This window comes from Octodon degus, unplaced genomic scaffold (genome assembly GCF_000260255.1).
Source record: "Octodon degus isolate 3935 unplaced genomic scaffold, OctDeg1.0 scaffold00013, whole genome shotgun sequence".
Classification (NCBI taxonomy): domain Eukaryota; kingdom Metazoa; phylum Chordata; class Mammalia; order Rodentia; family Octodontidae; genus Octodon; species Octodon degus.
Window position 1 is genome coordinate 933,398 of NW_004524589.1, and position 9,499 is coordinate 942,896.

Genomic DNA, 9,499 nt, shown 5'->3' on the forward strand with positions numbered 1-9,499 from the left:
ACTTGATGAAAAATACCTGTTCCATGTTATGCCTAAGATGTTTGATATTCAGATAGACAGTGAGGTTAAGCTTAACAGCCTAGGTTGTACGGTAATAACAATAATCTTGTCTTCTGGAGGGTTAACAACCTAAGTTTGCAGACCAAAATTAGAGAAAACGGAGGGCCGCAAGGAAAGCCAACATTTTGGCCCTAGCTTTCCAACGTCAATTAAGACCCAGGACATATGAGAACTTGTACTGTAACATTACTTAACTCAGTAGTGTCCTAAATTTTCTGATCAAGGAGATTATGGAGCCAAAGAGGAAAGTGATCAATGATGTAGAGTGTGCCTAAGAAGAGTCACATGGACAGAAAACATTCTCTCTGGCTTTCACAGAGAGCACATTGGCCAAGCAACGGCTGTGACTCATCCATATGGCTGACACTGACAAAGGTTCTATAATCTGAGGTACAGGATCTCAGGATAAATCCTGAGGCAATTTCACTGACCTTATCAGACCCAAAAGCTACAACTCTTGTTGCATAAGTCTTGCTTTATCTTCGTCTTAACCATGCAGCAGAAAAGTATAAAAAAGAAGTACAAGAAGTAAAGCCATGTTGTTATATTGAGCTGTAGGGGACTCAGGTGAACAATTTCTGAAATTGCCAGTGACGCGACCCAATACTATTATGGACTACTGGACTCTTTTAGAATATTTTGCTGAGTTAACACACCTATAATATTCAAATAATGGAACTGAACAAAAAAAGGGGTACAGATGAATGTCTATTTTGTATCTGTGTCTTCAAAGTGGTTAGGATAGATATATAGTTACATTCTCTTAATGAATAGAGGGATTTGTTCTAATAGAGTTTGTAAATAGGATATCATATCTGCATCTTGTACAGCAATTAACCACTAGGAAGAATGTATGCAATGTGCTAATTATTGAAACTGTCCTATCAATTTGGTTTGAAACTGTCTCATTGCTATTTGTTTCTCAATAAAATTATGGGGAAAAACAGTAAAAGAAAAATGAAAGAAATCAACCTTGATGCAGTAGTAATCTTCATGTAGAGTCATCTACTGATATCCAATGGATTCTGCTTCCAGGAGTGTCAAAAATCCATGAATGCTCAAGTTTGTCATATAATATGACTTAGGGATTGCATGTAACCTATGCATATCCTCCTGTATACTTTAAAGCATCTCTAGGTGGCTTATAATACCCATACACAGCAACTGTTCTGTAAATCATTGTTATACTGTATTGTTAAGAGAGCAATGAAAGAAAACAGTTGGTACATGTTCAGTACAGATGCCAATTATTTTTCATATGTTTTTGATCTGAGGTTGGTTGACGCCATGGATACAGAACACCCATCGATACAGAGGGGCAACTATACTCTATTTAATCCAGAGCACATGGACTGGAAAGGCTTGTCAACCAAACTAAATAAACCTTAAATATATAGCAGGAAGCAAGAGGAAATAAATGGGGTAGGTTCTCAGGCATAGGATGGTGCAAATGGGACTGCAGATCACACTGTCTGAGTCCTGTGTTCCACAGTGGTCACCTGTCCTCAGCTCCTCTCTGTTGCCTTTCCCTTAAATGAGGACCAGAATCAAGATGGGGCCAGAGATAGCCTGGGGCTGACCAGCACTCTGGGCCCACTGGACAGGAGCTGGGTGAATGCATTGGCCAGGAGGTGTAGCTGGCTACAGAGCTCAGTGAGGAGCTCTGGGTGCTATTTGTTCATGTTAGGTAGGAGCAGTTAGGGTCAGAATGAGTCTCAGCAAGGGTGGGCCATGTAAGTCCTCAGAATGTCACATGTCTCTGATAATGCCTGTGTGGTTAGTGTATAATTCCTATCAGTTGCATTGGGCATATTGTCTCTTGGGCTTTCCACCACATTCTGCATTCTGCCTTCACATGTAACTACTGTGTCTCCTAAGTTACATTGTGTGCATCCAGACTGGTATCATAAAAGAATTCTGTCTCACAAATTACTTGCTTCTACATTTAGTTTATCTTCTTTGGCTTGTTTCTTTTATTTTCTATGGCAGAATGCCTTTTTTCATACTACGTGGGGAATGTGCCCTGCATCTGTCATTGTGAAATCAAGAATTCACAACAGCATGATCTCTGCATTGGACCAGGAATGTCCACACTCTCAGTTTCCGGGAGAAGGTATCCTGTGGTTCTTGCGAAGATATCCTGTGGTTCTTGAGGAACTTACAAATCTGCCAGTGACCACAGTGAACCATTAAAAAGGGAATGTGGAATTCCCCTGTAGAATTCCCATTTGCGGCCCAGCAATGGCAGAGCTATGTTGGCAGCCCTAGCAACTGGGTACATAAAGTTGGCAGTGACATTTGGAGAAACCTGGCTCATTTTGAAAACAGACAGAGACAGCCAAGGACAGCAGAGCTGACATTTGCTGAATATTGCTGAGGAGTGATGCAGGTTCAGATGTCTCTTATGTCTTGAGTACAGTGTTAAACACTACAGAAAAATTTCCAGGATATTCTAGAAGTGTTGTTTTTTATTTACAGCAGGTTGCAGGAGGTAGATTATAAAAAATATTAAGTAAAAGATGGGACTGTTGCTCAGAGGTAGAGCACTGCCTGTTCATCATACGTGAAGCCCTGGGTTCAATGCCCAGCACTGTATTTTTTTTAATTGTACAAGAGACTTTAAAATAATGGAATATCCAAATAGTAAGTCAGATTTGAGCAGACACAACCTGATGTTATGCAACCTTCTTATTCTATCTGTGGAATTTGGATCTGCTTGTTGGGGAACTATGGGTTTGAAAGAGGTTTACTTTGCCAATTAGCTTCTTTCTTGGATACATTTGGAAATTATGGAAGAAGAAGCTTTAACATTTACAAGTAATCTCTCATACTTTCTTGTAGAAAACATCTTGGGAGTTCAAAATTATCTTTGGGGAGGGTAATGAAGGTATGCTTATTCAGTCTTTTTCAATTCAATGATAAAGTTTAGTAAGCCAAAATGATGGTGGGGCTTAGGTTTCTTCACTGTGTAAGTAGAGTGTCAACACTCATGGATTGTGAGGCCATTCTAGATGAAGATTTTATTTTTAGACAAGTGAATCACATACATTCACAGCCACAAGGTTTCCATTATCACATTTGTGCCTTGACTTTGGTATTGGAAAAATATAGTTGTGATGGAAAGAACAAGACTTGCACCAGAGGAAGATTTAAAGATGATCACACTTCACGATCCCTGGAGTTACTGCAAAATGTTCCAGCACATGCCCCCAGCCTGGTACTCCTAAAATTCTAGTATCACAGCTCACTGACCTTTTTCCTTTCCATTAAGTGAGCATGGGTGGGATGAGAGAACAGAAGGAAGCTTTATTGCTTTTACCCTATCCTTTCCCTTAAGAAGTGATGTATCCAGTAAGAAAACTGGTCCTCACAGCAAACATGATATAGGTCCCTTATAAGAAGGAAAGAAGCTCCTGAAACATGGGAGAGGTGTGTGCACATTCTCTTTGCATGCTCTACTAATCCAGGTATACACCAGTACACGCCAATGATGGAAGAGTTGGGAAAAGACTGAGGTCACAGGATATTGTGAACTAAATGTTCATGTCCTCCACAATTCATATGTTGAACTCCTAATCCCTGATGTGAGGACATTAGGAGCTGGAACTATTGGAGCGTAGTTAGGTAGTACCACAAGAAATTAGCCCAACTATGTTGGCACCCTAATTGAGGACTTTCAGCTTCCAAAACTATGAGATACAAATGCTTGTTGTTCATAAGCCAGCCAGGGTGGGGATCCTTGCTAGAGCACCGTGAACTGAGGAAGACACAAGACACCATGAAACTGCGCTGCGAGCTCGGCGGGTGCTGTTGCTTCGCTCCAATTTATGTTTTTGTTTCTGTTATCAGTACAGGGCATTTGGCTTGCAACAATTAGAAATATGTTAATATATGTGCTGCCAAAGTAAGCACAATTAGAAATCAAGAGGCCTTCTTGCAATGCCGCTGCACAAAGACAGGACAGCCATCGTACTTCACAAGACACAGAGCTGCGATGTGCTGGGATGTACATGGCTTTTCAATGTTCTCTACTGGGGAGTGCCCCAGTGCCAGCTAACTACGTGCACATTTGTCCTTTAGTACTGTCTACCAAGGTTGTATAAAAATAAACAAAACTTTAAAAGTTAATCATGTTACACTGATTTTAAAATCCATCAGTCTATACTATGCAGCAGTAAACTTTTCTTGGGAAGGACTTACCTAGTGTTTTGTAGGCTGAATATCTTCTGTCATAACTACTCATGTCTGACTTTCCATAGTGTGGAAGCTTCCGGAGATAATATGTTAAAAAAAGTGAGCATGGCTCCATTTCAATAAAACTTTATTCACAAGTCAGATGGCGGTCCATATCTGGGCTGCAGACCACAAATTTGCAGATTCCCGGTCTATGTGTCAGCAGGAATCAAGATTTTTAGCATGTTCTCAGGAGGCGCCATGTAGCTCGGGGCCAGTACACTACATTACTGCTCAGTTTGGGCTCTGCCACTGGCAGGCTGATTTACAGTGTGCTTCTGGTGCAGCCTCAGTTTCCTCCAGGACCAGAAAAAGATACCCTTCTATGTCCCCTTTTCCTGTGTCTTCCCAGCTCCTCAGAATCCCTGGAGGTGACTCTCCATACTCTTTGGGTGCTGTGGCCTGAAGGCTGATGTCCTCCCAAATTCATATGTTGCAACCCAATATTCAATTTGATGATATTATGAGGTGGGGCATTTGAGCAAGTGATTAAATCCTGTGGTGTGTGCTCAGGAGTACAGACAACGCCCTTAACAAGATGTTCACAGCGCTGCCTTTTCCCTTGGGCCACAGGAGGATGCAGCAACCAGGCATCATTTATGAAGCAGTGAGCCTGCCTCCCTCTAGGAATCTGTGCATGCGTGACCCCAGACTCCCCAGCCTTCAGATCCGTAAGCGACACATTCTGGTGCTTACAAGCTGCGCAATCCAAAATACCTGCTAGAGTAGCCTAAGAGTCTAAGACAACGAGGTGCAGTGCGTGTACTCAGAACTGGCTTCAGTTTGACTCTGATTTCTGTAATTTAAGAGACGCCATAAACTGAACAATTATGTCTCCGAATCTGTTTTCACTTCTTAAAACTGTTTATGGAAATGTTTCTTGGGGGACTATGGTTAGAATTAGCAATACAATATGTAAAACAGATAAACATGGTGTAGAAACAATTACAGAGATGTAATTCCACAAATTCACCCAGCTGTCTTATTGTATGTAACTTTTGGGTTTGCTACATATCCATAATGCCTTTTCAATCATTAATACAATGAATGGCTAAAGATTACTAAATATCAATCTGAGCATGCTCTTAGCAACTTCGAGTGGAAAACAAGGCTGCAGCTATAGATTTGTGAGAGGTATTTGTGTGTGTGTGTGTGTGTGTGTGTGTGTGTGTGTGTGTGTAATTAATTGCAGAAAAAATGCAATGTAAAACTCCAAAGGAGAAAAAAGCCAGACAAACAAACAACACCCGAACTGCCCTCCAAAACAGAAAACAAGTAAATTCTTTGAGTACTTGCACACTTGAGTTGGATGTTGTTACTGAAAGCATCCAATGGAAAATGTACCAGCTCAAACGCAAAATTAATGAAGGGTTGTGAAAAAGTCAAAGGCATTTGCCTCTCTGTTGGCAATACAGGTAGCACAGTTTGGCTAGAAATCCTCTGTGAGCGTAGAAATCCTTGGCATTTTGCGGGCCTCCTTCAAGTCGAAACACCCGAATTCTGTAAGGAGAGTAGTGCAGCTGCCAGTTGGCCTGGTGGGAGCGGCGTGATGCCCTGGCAGTGAGTCATGCGTGTTACAGAACATGGCAAGGGGTGCTTTGAATAAAGCATGCAGCTTCGCACCACGCTTCCATGACTGGCAAGGAAGTAGTTCGTGGGTATGAACAGAAGCAACTCTTAAAACCATCACTTATGAAATATTTGTTTTTAACTTTTACATTTAAAATATGCAAAACATCAGACTGAGCAAGCTTGCTGGTAACTAGGGAAAGTTCTTATTTTCATCAAATTATCACAAATTCCCACCGCATATCCAGAAAAAGATGGAATCTCTTCTTGTTTATTTTACTAACTGAATTGCTTTGTGGCTTTCCAGTTAAGAGTCTGATGAGCTCTTTCCTTACATAGTTAGCAGTGAGCTAAAAAGAAAGGACAGATTGCTGCTTTCGCAGACTATGCTTTCCCAAAGATAATTTTTCAAGATGTTGCACACCGTGTTTTCCCCATTGCCATTGGAAAGCTGGATCTAAAGGAGCGTTTCGTCATCTGGGGTCCTTGGTGGCTTGGGGTACATTCCCGGGCATCTGAGAACAATCTGTGGCAATTTTATAGCTTGGTGTTTTCATTTTGATGATAGTCAGATGCATCACAAGATCAGAATAGTTTAAGAAAAATGGTAGGAGAATGGAATTAATACATACCACATGGCGTGCGTTACAGGCCACACTTAAAAGAGAGTCTATGTTGTGGCAATCAGGATGCTTTCATATTACAAGTTTGCAATAATGTTTCAACAAAATAATGTCACTTTAATGCCCCTAATTGCATTTTCATTATTTCTTATTATTCTCAATTTATCATGAAACCACAAGCATTCGGAGTTGCACCTAATTTTACAGTTGCATATCTTAAGTTACATTAAGAATCAGAATCATGTCAACCTTTTAGTGATCCAGGGTTCCTCTTAAAAGAAGTCTCCATCTTGCCCAGCCTTTGCATGCCCACACCTCAGTTCCCAGGAGGAGAGTCTGGGGAGCCATTTGCTCATTGAAAAATGATAGCAGTGAGTGTGGGCATCTGCCTGGAGCCTGGCAGGTGCCTTGTAAGATGACTGGCATTTGTCAGAGGAACACTAGGAGGCTCAGAATAGTTACACTGCATGTGTGATCATATGGGCTTGAACATGGGCCTGGATTTGAATTTAGAGCCCCTGTTGCAGACTTTCCGGCTGGACGGCTCTAGATCAACATTCTCCACGCACCAGACACAGAGCTGCCTTTCGTGACACTTTCTACAGCCTGTTTCATGCTCCTGAAATGAAATTTATGAAGAAGGAACCACACTTTGTGTCCAGCTAAAAGTGCTTGTCTTGTCCTGTGATATGAAAGAAATAAAAGGTAATGACAGACAAGAAAAGAAATTGCTACACAATTAAATCTGAAAACTTCCAATCTAGATTTCTAACAAGTCAGTGTGTTTTCTTTTGGTCTACACAATAACAATATTTTCTCTGTGAAATGCTACTGCCCACATCCAGAAAGTACTATGAGGATTCCTTTAAAATTTTAAAACTAGGGGGCCAGGGAGATGGCTCAGTAGAATAAGTGCTTCCCTGGCAAGTGCAAGGGCCTGAGTTCAATCCCTGGTTCAGAAAAAAAAAATTAAAACTAGAATTATCATATGATCTAGTGATTCTATTTCTAACTATATATCCAAAAGAAGAGAAATCAGAATCTTGAACAGATATCTACACTCTTGTTTGTGTTCATTTCAGTAGTACTCACTATAGCCAAGGTATGGAAGCAACCTCACTATACAATGAATGAATGAGTAAGAAAAAAGCAACATGCATATAATAGAATATCATTCAGTCTTTACAAAGAAGTAAATTCTGCCAATTGTGGCAATACAGAGACTCTGATGTTCAGTACACAAGCTAGGCACGTAAAGATAAACACCTCGTGACTCCATTTATATGAGACATCTAGAACACTTGAGCTCATAGCAGCAAATAATAGAATGGTGGAGGAGAGAGGAACAGAGAGGTATTGATCACAAGGCACAGATTTCAGTTATGAAGACAAATAAGTTCTAGAAATGTCCTGATTGGTGCACTCACTGTAGCAAACAATACTGTATTATATACTTGAAACTTTGCTAAGAGGGTTAAAAATTCTTCTATCTACATAAAATAATAATTGCATGTTTACAGCATAATTATGACAATGGTTTAACAGGTTTATGCTGATCATCCAACTCAAGTTATGTATAATAAATGTGTATAGCTTTTTTTGCTTTAAACAATTTATTTAACTGAAATGAACTTACATTTGTTTCTGAAGTGATTTCCATTTATTTTGATACACCTTTTCCCCATGGTGATTTACAGGTTCTTCAAGCCAATATAAATATTTTGTAAATATTTGAATATTTGGGTATACAACTGCACAATACCTCAGCAATATCTTTCAGCAAGAAAAACACTGAAGAGTAAAGATGACACAAGTACTAGCTATAGTGAAAATCTGCTGAAACTATTTCTGAGGTAAGAAGGTACTACATACTTGTTTAACTAAGAAAACCACCCTTACAACACAGGACGATTTTATTTCTACAAAGGACCTAGAACACTCAAGCTGCCAATTAGGCATTGAATGGCAAAGCAACATCCCCAATTTATGCCATGAATTCATAGGGAATAGGTTCCAACAACTCAGGCTCCTCCCCATTGGTCCTCACAAAGTGCGCTCCTCTGGGAGGGGCAGACTGGAGCTTCCAGGTACCTTTCTCTTTGGCTTCCTTCTTTTTCTGATCATTTTCCTTGACACATTTCAGGAAGCTATCATGACTTTTTGAGTGTTTGAAATGCTCAATACGCACATTAATCCTCTTGGCAATTATCTTGTCCTTAACTTGCTTGTTTACAACAATGGCAACAGCATGCTGGGTAACTCTATAGACTCTTCCCATTTTGCCATGGTAACATTTGTGAGGCATTCCTTTTTGCACAGTATCCATTCCCTTGATGTCTACAATATCACCCTTTTTGTAGATTCGCATGTATGTGGCCAAAGGAACAGTCCCATATTTTCTAAAAGGCCTGGAAAACATGTACTGGGTTCCCGTCCTCTTGCCCATTGTATTAGTCATTTTGGTAAATTACTGGAAGATGGTGGCTCTTGCTGAAAGGGCTGTATAGCTTTTTGTATACCAAAAACACCTCAATAAAGTGATTTAACCAAAGGAAAAGGCAAGACAAGATGGCTGCCGGGGTTCTGAGAGGCTACATGTCAGAGAACTTATTTCCTTGGTGCTCTGTCAGCATTAACAGGAGAGACAGGCTTCTCATCTCAGAGTCCCTACCAATTAAGTGGGGAAGTATGCTGACTATGGGGGCTCACACCTGTAATCCTGGACTCTGGGAGGCTGAGACAGGAAATTGGCAAGTTTGAGCTCAGCCTGCACAATTTAACAATTTAGTCTCAAAATAAAAAAATTAAAAGAGCTGAGATCTACCTAAGTGTGAAGGGCCTAGGTTCCCTCCTCAGTATGAAAAACTGACTGTAGTATTTTGTCAGAAACTTCTGGTGAAAAAGAAAAGAAAAGAAAAGAAACTTATGGCGTTGTACGGCCCCAGCCTTCTGTATTCCACAGGCAGTGGCTTTAGTATCCTTTTGGCCCTGGGATTAAGCTAACTCACTATCTT

At 40.5% G+C, this 9,499-nt stretch overlaps 1 pseudogene; it reads right to left on the reverse strand.

Annotated features, from left to right (window-relative positions):
* Positions 1-8,469: 8,469 nt before the first annotated feature.
* LOC105741485 lies at positions 8,470-8,943 on the reverse strand (annotated as a pseudogene).
* Positions 8,944-9,499: the final 556 nt, after the last annotated feature.